Source organism: Neovison vison, chromosome 7, assembly GCF_020171115.1.
Source record: "Neovison vison isolate M4711 chromosome 7, ASM_NN_V1, whole genome shotgun sequence".
NCBI lineage: Eukaryota > Metazoa > Chordata > Mammalia > Carnivora > Mustelidae > Neogale > Neogale vison.
The window spans coordinates 95387228-95399560 of NC_058097.1; positions in this window are offsets into that span (position 1 = coordinate 95387228).

The window sequence follows — 12333 nt, forward strand, 5'->3', positions numbered from 1 at the left end:
CCCCAAAACTCAAGATACAGAAAGAGCTCACTGGAACTGCACCAGTGGAACAAGCTACTTGCATAGTAGACAGTCATTACCATTATTGCCGAAATCACTTAGCTAGTATTTATTCTCTTGCCTCTCGTTATTTGTTATATTTCCATTTGTATGTGACTCATTTTCTGTACTAAACTATTCTTTCCAAAGAGACGTGCTGCAGATAGAAGGATTCTTTATCTATTCTATTGAGTCATGCCACGTCTCAGTTCCTTAGCAGCCTAGAAAAATAAAAGGCAAGACATAAATCAAGAAATATTTGAAGCATAAATGACAGATACAGGTCCTATGTATATTATACATAAAGTCTTATAAATCCAAAAGAAAATAAACACCCTGATAGAAAAAAGGCCAACGAACATGAATAGGCATTTTTGCAAAAGAAATAGAAGTGGCTGGGGCACCTGCGTGGCTCAGTGGGTTAAAGCCTCTGCCTTCGGCTCAGGTCATGATCCCAGGGTGCTGGGATCAAGCCCCACATCGGGCTCTCTGCTCAGCGGGGAGCCTGCTTCCTCCTCTCTCTCTGCCTGCCTCTGTGCCTACTTGTGATCTCTCTCTCTCTGTCCAATAAATAAATAAAATATTAAAAAAAAAAGAAATAGAAGTGGCTAATATTCATGACTTCAAAACCTATTTAACCTTACTAGTAATTGAATAAATGGAAAATTAAACATTTAGAAATATGTAAAGTGGGCAAAGATGAAACAAAAAAACAGTAGCTAATATTTATTGAGTATTTGCCATGATCCAGGTTCTCTTTTAAGTACTGCATGTGAATTCGTTAATTTAATCTTCACAACTCACCTACAAGGAAGTTATTATTATTACCCCTTGCACTTTACAGATAAGGGAATAAGCCATTACTCAGGCTCACACAGCTAAACAGGGTTGCAGAGACAATTTTCATTTAGAGACGTGGGCTCCAAAATCATGTTCTTGACTAGTTTACCCTTTCAACTTCTCTGGAAGACTGAACATTATTGGATATTTGGATATTTTCTATTTGCCAAGTACAGCGCTAAGTGGTATGCACAAATGATCTTCCATATGCCTTATAAAAGCTCCAGATTGGATTTTCTTTTCCCTTTTCCACTTTACAGACTAATGAAACTAGTCTCATAAATGGAGACTAAGAGAAACTACGAAGCATGGCCAAATTAACAACCAGTAAATAACAGAGCTACGTTTGTTTGCACACAGTCTAGACCCAGTGTTGAAAAGAGTTTGGGAAAAAGTCGTTCTCAAATGCTGGTGGAAAGGTCAAATGGAATAACCATCGTGAGAAGCAATATGGCAAAATTCATTGGTTTTTACAGCTTACCATTGGTTAATAGTTTTTCCTGCATATTAGCTCCTTTAGAAATCACTATGTACAAAGATTCTTCTCTAAAGATGTTTGATAAACGTTATCATTTGGATGGGAGAAATAGCTAATGGTGTATGCTTACAAAGGAACACCATGCAGCCATTAAAAATGAAGGGGATTAAGAGTTTGCTGATCTTGATGAGCACCGAGTACTATATGGAATTTTTGAATCACTGTATTGCACACCTGAAACCAATATATCACAGTATGTTAACCACACTGGCATTAAAATTTTAAATAATGATGCCACAGTAGAAAATTTTTATGACACAAAGAAACTGTAAATGATACATTTCATATGGAGCAAAGTTAGATCACCAAACAGTAAGTGCCACGTGATCTCATGTTTAAGAAAATGTGTAACATAAAGAGAGTTGACTAACTAGACAGGTAGAGAGAAGGGAGACAAGCTGGCTAGATTGTTAAATGTAGCTAGAAGCTTAGATACATAGAGTTATCTAGACAGCTTACAGTGAGATTTTTTTTTTTGCCAATAAAAAATGTGTAAAGTAATTACCTCCCATATAGTAAGATTTCAGGTGATTTTTTTTCTTCTTTGTACTTCTCTGTATATTTCCAATTTTCTGTCTTCCCACATTTTAGTAGGAAAACAATACCAATTTTTTTAAAAAAAGTTTTTTTAAAGATTTCATTTTTTAAGTAGATGCTACACCCAGTGTGGGGCTTGAAACAACAACCCTAAGATCAAAAGTCCCATGCTCCACTGACTGAGCCAGCCAAGACCCCAACAACGCCAATTTTTAAAAGTATTTTTATTTATTTGAGAGAGAGAGTGAAAGTAGGGGTAGGAGCAGAGAGAGAAGGACAAGCAGATCCCATGCCGAGTGGGGAGACTGACATGGGCTTCATCTCAGGAACCTGAGATCATGACCTGAATGGAAACTAAGAGTTGGGTGCTTAACTGACTGAGCCACCCAGATGCCCTATTAGTGCCAATTTTAGTGCATGGTTCTGTGGAATAAACTAAGAAGGATGTCTCAGGCTCTTATAAAACAATATTTCCACCTGAAGTTTACAGACAAGGGCAGGGAGTATAGTGGTAGGGCAGACAGAAGCCAGGAATAATGGTTGATACTCCCCACAGACCAGTCACAGAAAAGATTAGTCCTTATTCACAAACCCAGCAAGAAAATTCTCTAGACTCTAGATCCCTTCTCATCAGGGAATCAAGACAATCCCCTCTTGCCTTCAAATACTGGATTTTCCTTTGGTGGTGTTCCCCATAAACTCCTCTGTCCCAACTGTGGCCCTAATGTACTCTCCTGCCTGATGAACCATGTATCCTGCTTAGAACTCTTTATTTGCTGATTGCAAAGCAAAGTGGAAAAGCAAGTCAAATCGAGATTCTTGTCGAGAATAAGGGGTCTCTCACAAGCACAGGACTGAGAAGGGCCACCAGCAGCTTCTACTCCAATACAGGCTGCTGCATTCTTCTGTGTCTCCACAGGCAGGCTCCCTGCGTTTCTCCACCCTCCAGTAACAGATGACCTCACGTTCACAGCCGTAGGATCAAAGGCACAGACTAACTTCAGAAAACCCATTTGGCTCAGTGTGGCTCAGTTACTTGTCATCCTGGTGGTCATGGCCAGGGCCCGCATGTGGGCTCCAGAGTACACCTGTGGAACCACACTGTGGCCCTGTGGAGAGAGGGCGTGGTTCCCAGAAATGGGAACGCTGCAAAGAGCAGAGCAGACGCTCCCCAGAGGTCCACCCTGGGGCTCTCTGGGCTGCCCTACCTTACCCGCAGTTAGGATCCCACCAGTCAGCCCCGTGGCTCTTCTCTCAGCTCAGTGAGTCCTGTCCAACTGGACATCAAGGGATGGGACCAACCTTACCTCTCCCCCTTTTACATCTTCCTCAGCTCCGCACATCCAAGGTTTTCTATCCGCACTGTTGGGTTGCCTCCGAGAAGTGTCAGCCTCTAACTCAAGCAAATAACGTGGTGTAAACATCCTACCACTAGCTTCCCAGGGATGAACCCAGCTCTGATCCAGAATCAGAGTCAAGGAGGAGGGGTGGGTTTTAAACTCTATGTGGTTTAGGGGCACCTGGGTGGCTCAGTCAGTTGTGTCCAACTCCTGTTTTCGGCTCGGGTCATGATCTCAGGGTTGTGAGATTGAGCCCTGTGTTGGGCTCTATGCTGGGTATGGAAAGCTTGTTTAGGATTCTGTCTCTCCTTCTCCCTCTGCCCACCTCCACTCCCTCTCTAAAAAAATAAAAAAATAAAATAAACTCTGTGTGCTTTAAAGCAAAACTCAATACTTGGTGGGGGGCAGGTATTTTCTCCTCATTGGCCAAAGGGAACAGATGAGAAACTAGAAATCAACTGCATTTAATAGCACACAGCTTTCCATGCTGGAAGCCTATTAAAAAGATATTTTGGTCCATGAAAAAAGCAGCGATGTTTGCATAAGAATGCAAACAGAATAGAATTTAGATCCCATCTCTTCAAATCTACCTGATACCAAGCTCAGACATATTAAGAGAATGCCATTTGGGATCTTGTTTTAATTGGGTTTTCTAATCTTCCATATTTTCTAATGAGCTTGGGGAGAGGGGAGAAAATCTTTAGTGTTTAGGATACAGTCTCTATCGGACGATCCAAGAACCTTTTTCTCTTTGGGTGGTTCTGTGTTGGGCAGTGAGGGTGAGGAGCCATTTCGAATGAATTTCCGTTACCTGGGGGAATTTCCCAGCTGTCAGCCTTCAGGAGGTGCTCCTCCAAGCCTTTTGTATCAGTTTCCAGGGAGCCCTGTGTTACGAAAGAAAGCTCCCAAGGCCCTCACAAAACTCTCAAAGGGCTCACTTCTGCTCAACCTGTTGCACTTCCTGATGATTTTGCAAAGATTTCCAAATCCGATCGCCACCGGGAGTCAGTGGGTTCCAGACTGGAAGGACAGAGGGCTCTGCTGACCAGCAGCACCCCAACGAAGGGCACTTCACTACAGAATTCCTGACACTCCACCCAGACCAGATGGATACCCAGACAGACAGGGACACCCAGATGGACAGCGACACCCAGCTCCTTAGCAATGAGGTCAAAGTGAACATAGGTGGACACAATGCTTTACCACCTCTGACCATATTTTCTGTTCACTCGGTTTTACCATTAAAAAGTACCACAGATGGGGTTGGGGGTTTGGGTGCTTATCAACAGAAATTTATTTCCTCACAGTCCTAGAGGCTGGAAGTTAAAGCTCAAGGTATCGCAGGGTTGGTTTCTTCTGAGGCCTCTCTCATTGGTTTGTGGAGGACTCTCTTCTCCCTCGCTCAGTCTCCCCACTGTATGTGTCCGTGTCTAAATTTCTTTTTATAAGGACACTGTTCATGTTGGATTGGACCCACCGCAATGACTTCATTGTTACTTTACCTGTTCCAAGGCCCTTATCTCTAAGTACAGTCACATTGTGAGATACCTTGGGTTTGGACTACAACGTGTGAATTTGAGGGGGGCACATTCATCCCGTAACACCATCCAAAGGAACAAGCCAGGAGCCTACATACTTCGTACAACCCTCTGTGACCCTGTTGGGGAGTCAGACCAGCTCTGTTCTTGTGTGTGCAAACTCCAGACAGACAAGCTAGATTCGAACAACTGCACATCCAGACACAAGCTGGGAGACCTTGGATAAGTCACTTGTCCTCTCGGGGTCAGTTTTTCAGATGCAAAATGGGGATGATTACGACAGTACCTAAGTCCTATGACAGAGGAGCTCCAGGACAATTCAATGGGTTTACGTGGATAAAGGGCTCAGAACAGCCCCTGGCATGAAGTCAGTGCTTCATAAATATCAGTGATTATTATTACTAATTGAGCCACTAAGGCACCCTGGCTAATTAGTGGCCCAGCCTGAGTGGAGATGTGTTGGATCTACCCAACACATCATTGAAGGCTTCCTCAAAAGACAGATCCTTTTTTTTTTTTTTTTGTAATGCAAATCCAAATTTATTTCCATGCATAACAGTGAAGATTGGGATACTAGATGGAAAGGAAAGCAGTCTTCTGTCAAACAGAGATCGAGATTCTTAAATAGCTGCCTTCGGGGACTACGGCAGTGGAAGACTTGCTCTGTGGCCTTCAGATGTCGAAGCCTCTTGGCCCCGTGTTTCCACACCCCGTTCAGGTGTGCCTTCCTTCCCAGTCAGCCTCTCTAATGCCCCCTCAGAGCTATGCTGCTATTGCAGATGCCTTATGTTCCTTTTCTGTTACCCAAGAACTTTTCCAGGAATTCTAAGAGATCAGTTTCACTCTTCTCAGAAGCTATACTCTTTGGCTCCTGCAAGAGCTTCTGTAACTTCCCTCCACGTCCAGAGCAATCACAATAGCGTGCAGGGCAGTCCCCCGTCCTCCACATCAGGCCTCTTAGTCACCGGAAGGCAGATTTTACCCCGATTGTCTTTTAGATATTTCATGAACTGCTTCGCATGTTCTCTCTTCACCACTGCTTGGTCTTGGAAAAAGGCTCACATAAACAGGTGCTCTTGAACCCATCGTGAGACTGACCACAAGCTGTAAGCCACAAATTCGGGAACAAATACCCATCTACCTTCCAGAACCTTCAGCCAGCTCCCTCTTTCACTTAGGCCCCTGAGTACTTAAGGCTTCTGCCTGAATGGGATGAATTTGCATGTACTCCTAAGTCCCATTGTACAGGTTGAATTGGCAGGCGATAAATTTTTCCCTCTGTTTTTCTTGTTCTCACTGAAGACTACAAAGAAAGGCTTAAACTAATCTTTGGAAGATAAAAGTCTTCAAGTGACTCTTCTTTCCCAAGACTATTTAGTCTTGCCTATAGCTAATCAGCTTGCTTTTCAAAGCAGATGCTAGACCTGCTGGAAATACGTAAGAGGGAGGAATATATAAACACAGGAGACATTTTGCCCTGATTCGCTGGGCGTTGGACTTTGGAGGGCGTTGGGTCTCCAGCACCTGATGCTGTGGGATCCTGCACTGTCACTAACGATAACAGACCTTTTCTTTGAGGACCTACTATGCGCATATCACTGCCCAGAGGTGGGGAACAAAGACAAGCTAGCAGGTACACAAGCACGTCCCTCCAAGGCACTGAGAGCGTAAGGCGCCTTCATCCAGACAAGGTTGATAAACGCTGGGAGAACTACAGCCATGCGGCTGGGGATCCCAGAGGAGGCGGGGTGCTTGTCACGGGGGGCACTGGGAGGCGTGTAAGTGGTGGGCCGTGACGGATGAGGAGATGACAAGACGGGCATAAAGACTTCACAATAGAGTAACTGGGGTGAGCAAAAGAAACAGGGGCCGGAAAGTGTTGAGGCTATTGAGAACAGATCCCCGGCAGCACAGGGAGTGATGAGGGAGGGGGCAGACGTGCGCCGAGAGCCTTTGGAATTCCTTCCCTTCCACGGCCAGACTTGACTGCACAGGGACTCAGGGACCAAGTGCTCCCACCTTCCTCATTTAATCCTGGTCCCATTTTCCTTCCCATTTACTTCTTGTTTTCCTGGTATCCACCTGGAAGCTGACTGAGGACGAGCCTTCTTGAACATCGCCATCCCTGCAGGATGGCGCCATCTCAGAGACTATTACTCGAGCCAGCTGGTGGCTCTGGACAGGCTTAGAACAAAGCCATTCCAGGACCCCTGCTTAGGGCAATGAGAAATCAGACGCTTGACAGTGATGTCACGTACGATTACTTTTGCCTTTGCCAGCGAAGCTCATCAACATTCTGAAGGAGGACCTGATCTCCCCCGTGGTGTGGCCAACTCCTTCCTTCTCAAATGCTTTCTCATGGCATCGCTTCTCGGCCCTGGGTAGCCAAGCTGTGGTATAGAACCGAGCTCTCTGCATCGTCGCTGCCACTTCTGGAATGAGCGCGTGTATGTTCCATCTCCTCGAGAAGAGCTTACGTTCCTCAGATGCAGGATTGGTTCTTAAACTCTCGATCCCCAGAGCCAAGCCCGGTACTCTGCACACAGGATATGCTCCAAAAGCATATGCGGGTTAATAATGGCTTTCTCTGGCTTAGCCCCGCTTTCCTTCTGACTCCTCACTCCCAACCCCAGACCTGCTCTCTACAGACAGGCCCCGTATGCTCCCAGACCTTCACACACTGTTTCCCACGGCCCTTCCCTGCTGTCTGGTTGGCATTTGCTCACCCCCCAGGAATCGGTGTGGAGTCTCCGTCCCTGACCTGGCTGACCTCCAGGCCAGGGTAGTTGCCCCTCCTAGAAGGTCCCTCAGTGCCCCCGCCCCCCGCTGTGGTCATCAGTCCACACACCTTTGCCTGCCTACCCATCGGCATCCATCCTCCGCCGGATCGGGAGCTCTGGGAGGGCTCCCGCGGTGGCTCGTTGGTGTGACATCTGATGCAAAGCAATCACACAAACGTTTATAAAAGGAGTGAATGGATGAATAAGTCATAATGGGACCCATACCACTCATATCCCGACATGTCTTCGTCTCCATGCATTACAACTGCAGACAGACAGGAACAGTGAGCCCAAAACTCAAGGGACCCCTTGCCCTCACTGGTGGAATCAGGGATTTGAGATGGGGAAGAGCAGAGAGATCAATGAAAATATATTTTTAAAATCCTCATTTTTTTTTTTAAAGATTTATTTATTTGACAGAGAGAGATCACAAGTAGGTGGAGAGGCAGGCAGAGAGGCGGGGGGAAGCAGAATCCCTGCTGAGCAGAGAGCCCAATGCGGTGCTCGATCCCAGGACCCTGAGATCATGACCTGAGCTGAAGGCAGAGGCTCAACCCACTGAGCCACCCAGGGGCCCCTAAAATCCTCTTTTTTTTTTTTAAGATTTGACTTATTTATTTATTTGACAGAGAGAGAGAGTGAGAGAGGGAACACAAGCAGGGCAAGTGGGAGAGGGAGAAGCAGGCTTGAACACAAGCAGGGCAAGTGGGAGAGGGAGAAGCAGGCTTCCTGCCGAGCAGGGAGCCTGATGCAGGGCTTGATCCCAGGACTCCGGGATCATGACCTGAGCCGAAGGCAGATGCTTAACAACTGAGCCACCCAGGCACCCCTAAAATCCTCATTCTTAAGATGAGTAGTGAATTCCTGGTGTTTGGTTTACTCATATATTTTAAAGCATTTATGTGTTATATATTTTCTGAATCAAATATTGTGGTATATAAACTAATTAACAATTTTTTTCAGAGTTCCATGAGTCTTTAGAGACAACCTCATTTTAATGATTTTATCTACTTTTTATAGAATTTTCCTTCTTTTGCTGCATTTCATAAATACGTTAATGATCATCTTTATTCTTTCAAATAGGGAACAAAAGGTACTGCCTTGAAGTGTTAATGGTAACGTGTCCCGGTCCTTTCTCCACGTGTGAGAAAATGGATGTGTGTCTCTATATCAGACCCTTGAGGCATTAAAAGATTATTTTTCCACTCTAGCCCAGAAGGTCACAGTGACCCTAAAGACAGCCAGTACCTAAACGCACCATTCCTGATAGCTGCACACTGCCGCAGAGAGACACTTTCTTCCAAGGGAGGAACGAAAGATAGCGTGGCTGGGCTATGGAGCAGGCTTGCTATTCTCCTCAGTTTGGTGACATCTATTGGGTACTTCCCAGGGGTCCCGCATCCTGGTGGCCCCTGAGGACGCAGTGACAAGTAGGGCAAGAAAATCCAGCTGCCATTTCCAGGAACCCTCTTTCTCATAGGGAGAGGCCGACAAGGAAAGAGAAGTGTGACCATGTCAAAGAAACACAGTAACTCAGGTACAGGAAATGTGAACTTGAACTTGGGAGGGGGTGAATTTGAAAAAGCTTCAAAAGGTGGGAAAAAGCCATAGAGACAGCCTAGGCAAAGTCATAGATATATATATAGTGCTAAGTGGCCTACTAAGTAGAGGCATTTAATTTCTTTTTTTTTTTTAATATTTTATTTTTTTACTTGAGAGAGAGAGAGCAAGTGAGAGAAAGAACAAGCCTGGGAGAGAGGGAGAGGGAGCCCCAATGCGGGGCTCGATCCCAGGACCCTGGGATCATGAACTGAGTTGAAGGCAGATGGTTAACAGACTGAGCCACCCAGGCGCCCTGATGCATAAACTGCCCCCAAATCCCATTAAAATGAGAAAATTATATAGCATGAGAAGAAGGATGCCATCAGCACACCAGAAATTTTGAGAATTTCATGAATATTTCCACCCACCCTTAACTGCGGTTCCCTCAGCTGCTAAAATGGGGGACATGCAGGTTATATGAAAAATTATTAAAAAATCTGCTCTGCAAGACTTAATACCTAATTATATTTGACTTTTATATTAAAACTTATTTTAAATCTCCTGAGCATTCTGCAAATGAAAGTAAAGGGGGGAAAAATGGCTCAGAACCATTGGAGGATATAAGCACACTAACCCAGAAGTTGGAAATTTCTTAAATAAAAAGATAACAAAAACCCAGGCCACAGGACATTCTCTGGAGTTAAACCATCAGCCTCCTCTGGAAAGAGGGGACTCTGCTTGACCTTGACGGTGGCCTTCCTCGCCCAAGACTCTTGGTATCGGTGTTACTTCAGCAGCCCAATCTGAATAAGGTTTTCTGAGTCACTCGCTGGGCCATGGGTGGGTAAAGAACCGACAGTCTGAGTTCGCCGTCCTTCCAACTGAAGACAGACAGCGAGCGGCAAGCGCTCGATTCGGATGGCTGCTTCTCCTCTGCTTTCCTGCGGGTCTCTCCCCTTCTCATGCTGGGTTCAAACCCCACTGGCAGGAATCGTAATGAGGTGTGATTTAAGGGCTGCTTCATTCGCACAAATACCATGGAATACCAGGGCAAAATCAAGGGAGTTTGGTCAAGAGGAAAATGTCTTTGGAGAAGAAGAGGAGAGAGGGAGCAGGTGGCCCTGGGCCATCTGCTTCAGCAGGGATAATTAGGATCCTGGTTTGGCTGAGACCATTTTTAGAAAAAGCATTTGCAAGCGTTGCTGGAAAACGGAGCATCGATTCTGAGAAAGGAGTAGGAAGGGAGAGCAAAGGCTGAGCAGGCTGAACTCTCCAGATGAAACGGGGCCGAGTCAGCCCTGAAGATGAAAACTGTCCATGGAGGCCCGGCCAGGAGGGAATGCTGCCAGTAAGAAGCAGGCTTCAAAGTGGAACAGATGACCCCAGCTCTGAAATCTGGGCTTTCCTGTCCGTTGCGCTTACTCAGTAGCTCTCTGCTCCAGGAAGAGCGGCAGCATCAGAAGAGGCGTGGACAGAGATGATTGAGAAACGAGAAGATTCTTTTCCTTCTCAGTCTCTGGCCTGGGACTGTGTGGCCATTTCTTTGAGTCTCTCCCCCAGCAAGACAAAGGGTTTAGGCACAGAACTCCCGGTGAAAAGACCCGGGGAGAAACAGATAAGACACTAAAGGTCTCTGGGAAAGAAGGGAGGAAGACAGGGAGGGAGACGGAGGGAGAAAAGGGAGCCGGGGGGATGGAGAGAACAGAAAAACAGTAGAGGATACTGTTGGGCTTTCACTTCTAGAAGCTATCAATTTATGAAGAAGTATCATGAATTTAGGTCCATGAAGATGAGACACGGTTTCCATAAAGTTACCAATTCAAAGACACTCATGCTACGTGGTTTTTAATAAAGATTGCACACTTAGAATGTAATGCTTTAATGTTAGTAGTTTCTGTGACGTGAACTAAATTAGTCAGTGTGTTGCAATATTTGCCAGCATCTATTATAATCACAGTAATTACCTTCCTCTGTCTATTAAAAGACAATTTCTATTTCATGTCATTATCCTTATACAAAAATAGCACAACACAAATTAGAAATTATCCACAAAGTAGAGTTTCCTACCAGAATGTAGGTTTCTGGTGTGAAAACTTCAGCGACAGAGCCCAGGTTTGGTTAGAAGAGTTTAAATTTCGCTCACAATCTGGCATGAAATGAAGAGTCACACGGGTAACTTGGAGCGGTGAGAACCCTCGTGAATTCAGACCTCATTAACGTGAACTTGGCCGTGTTTATCTTTGCTCTACTCATAAAACATAGTTTCCCAGCAAATTTTGTTATAAATCCATTGCTTTTCAAACAAAAGTTTCCTGAGAGTCTTGAGAATTTTACCAGCGAGAACTTGAAAATGTTTTATATGCTCTTGTAGATTACACTCATGTCACAAGGGCCGTGCTTACCCTTTTTTTGGAATTAATAGTAATACAAAAGCTATTCCCATCTAATACATCTGGAAAAAAATTTACCATACTAAATGTAATACCATATTATAATACCATAAAAAATATAATACATACTAAAATATACCATACTCAAAATATACCATACTATGTAAAATACGCATGCTAAAAGGTAATATCTTTTTCCCTTCCCCAACTTGAAAATAGTCTTATTACAAAGTTACAGAGTAAGGGTTTACTGAAAAAAATATAGAGCTGAATCTTCGTGTGCATAATAAACATACTGTCTGCTTTTCCACAGACTCTATGGAGACAGAGTCTTGCTAAACTGCACACTTCTACGGTGTCCTCTAGAATATTTCCTTTAGGAAAGGGGATAGATGTGAAAGCCCTCTGTTCTCCCAGTTTGGTATACTTTGTGTCCTTGGCTAGCTTGAAATCTACTGCCGAGTGCCCTATCCGCTGATCTCTGGATCATCGCCGAGATATTCTTCTGAATCCTCTTGAATCTGAAGCAGAAATGCCTCTCATCACTGCCCAATGTCACCTTAGCCCACCCCTCCCCTGAGGAGTCCCCTACGTCTCCCTCTGACCCTTTACATGTAAAAGCAGTCAACGTGAGCCCTTCTTCTGAGCACTAGAGAGAACATAGAGGGAATCCTCCTTAAGTCACCCCAGCGAATGCAACTATAAATAATTCCAAGTCACACAGTCACAAAATCCTCCCATCAGAAGGGATGACCTCCAGTTCAAAACTTTCGTGTTACACCTGAAGAA